The sequence below is a fragment of the Penaeus monodon genome, chromosome 26 (genome assembly GCF_015228065.2).
Source record: "Penaeus monodon isolate SGIC_2016 chromosome 26, NSTDA_Pmon_1, whole genome shotgun sequence".
NCBI lineage: Eukaryota > Metazoa > Arthropoda > Malacostraca > Decapoda > Penaeidae > Penaeus > Penaeus monodon.
Window position 1 is genome coordinate 13,655,376 of NC_051411.1, and position 2,500 is coordinate 13,657,875.

Below are 2,500 nucleotides of genomic sequence, written 5' to 3' on the forward strand. Positions count from 1 at the left end.
AATCTGATCCCACAAACGAACGCTGATTGGTATTTTCAATAATGATTTCGGTTCCCCCAAAAAAGGACTAGATTTTGTTCATAACCAACTTTTACACAGCGATTGCACTCCCGGCCATTGCAATGCGCCGACGAAATCAAATATGTCAACAATTTTAATTAGAACGGGATCGATTATCAGAAACCACGCCGTGTCACCGATACTCTGGAGGTTATTTTGCATGACATGAAAGCGATTTCAGGCCCGTGCCATTAATTCCGACCGGCGAACTGATGCATTAGGGCCCCAGGCGTCATGTGCATGTAAACGTTCCCTTGCATGTGTCTACACTCAACGCGCCCCGAGCATTGTCTCGTCCAGAGCGTGCCCTCGTGAATTCGGACGATTTTGGCTATGTGTCGGCAAAATTGGCTATTTTTATCTGTGTATCAGCTATATTGGCTATTTTTACCTGTGTATCGGCTAAATTGGCTATTTTTACCTGTGTATCAGCTAAATTGGCTATTTTCATTTTTCTTTTGTTGTTTTTTATTGGCTAATATGGCTATATTCTACCATCATTATAGTAATGATAATAAGTGTGATAAAGGTAATAGTGATAATAGCGGTAATAATAACACGGACGGTGCTCTCAGAATAATGATAAAAATGCTACTACTACTCCTGATAATGGTAAGAATACTGATACTGGCGACACTAGCAATGATAACCACAATGTTATTAATATCAACAATATCAATCACAATACACATAGAGTGGAAAATAGCAAAACGCTTTACCAGTTATAGCAGTCTTGCGATCCGACTGGTTTTCATCTTCAGGTCTGAGGACGCAAATAAGAGGAAGGAGTCAAAGGAGAGGACAAGGCAACACCGCAGACGAAGGACAGGTGAGGACAGGTTATGTCAGCCAACCTTCGACCTGACTTGACCTGCCCTCGTCTCCGCTTACCTATCCCCACCTACCCTTCGTATATTATCTTGCTTTTCCCTCTTCCTCTTTACTCCTTCCTTTCCCTTTCCTCTTGAAATTGAAAAAGTTGTTTCATCTTTCAATCTCCGAAACTTTAGCATACCATACCTTCTACAACGTCAACTGTGCCAATATAGAAACACTAGAACATTGATTAATATTAATATTATCATTGGTTTACTTTTATTGTCAGATCCTTTTCTGAACTTGCTAATGAGGAAAAAAAAAAAATTATATTGGCGATAATAAAGATAATATGATTCATAATGTAGATAACACAGTCGTTAAAGGTGATGGATCTGATAATTATAATAACATGAATAATTAAGATATATTTCAGACTCTCCTGACAGTATATTTGGAATACTTTGAAAATATACTGAGAATGCCATGGAACTGTCTTAAAAGTACTTTGAGAATATATTGAAAATGCTGATGAAATAGCCTAAAAGTATTTTGAGAATAGCTTGAGGATATATTGAAAATAATTTTCATTTTGATATTTTGAGACATTGGAAATACCTTTTAAATGTATTGAAAACAAGCCAAGTATCTCGGAAAAATCTTGTGTACATCTGGAGAACCTTGAAAAGATTCCTGTAAGAAACTGGGCAAAAATGACACCTTTATTTCTGGAAAATGACCTTTATTTCCTGTTTCACTGTGCTCCAAAACACACACACAAATCAACTGATCTCAAACTTGAAATGAGAAGTACGACCAATTCAGATGGGAGTACACTGGCGATTTCTATTCGCTTTATGGAGGTTCCGTCAAGTTCCCTCGACAGCCCTGCCTCTGAGACAGCCCAAATACACTTCTGCGCTACGAGAAGAGGAATTGACCCCAAGAGCAGCTGGTGGAGCCAACGAAAGTGCTGTTACCTTCTCTGCTCATCAAAGTGAGCCTCGTCGAGCATATTGTTAAACAGCTGAATCCAGAGGGTGAGGCTTTCAAGCACATTCAGGAGCTGTTCGCGAAGGAGGTTTAAGATCAGAGCGGGAGTACCTGCGTGCCCTCAGATGAAACGACTTACCAACTCCTACACTTTTCCCAAGAAGCTGTCTAAGGCTGAGCTGGTGGCTTGGACAAACTCCGTTTCTATAGTTAAAGTTATAGTTATAGTTAAAACCTTCAAGTACATTCAGGAGCTGTTCACGAAGGAGGTTTAAGATCAGAGCGGGAGTACCTGTGTGCCCCAGAAGAAGAGACTTACCAACTCCTACACTTTTCCCAAGAAGCTGTCTAAGGCTGAGCTGGTGGCTTGGACAAACTCCGTTTCTATAGTCAAAGGTTTCTTCGGAAGCCACAGGGAAGAGAAATATAAGGAAAGCATTAAAAAGCTTGTGGACACATATCGGAACATAAACTGCCGGATGTTACTGAATCTGCTCGTACTATGAACTCCGATCTTGATAAAGTCAAAGAAAATTAGAGAGATTACTCAGAATAACAAGGGGAAATATTTCAGTAGGCTATCAGCTCTTTCGAGGAACGCCACGAGGTACAGGACAATGGAAGTATGATA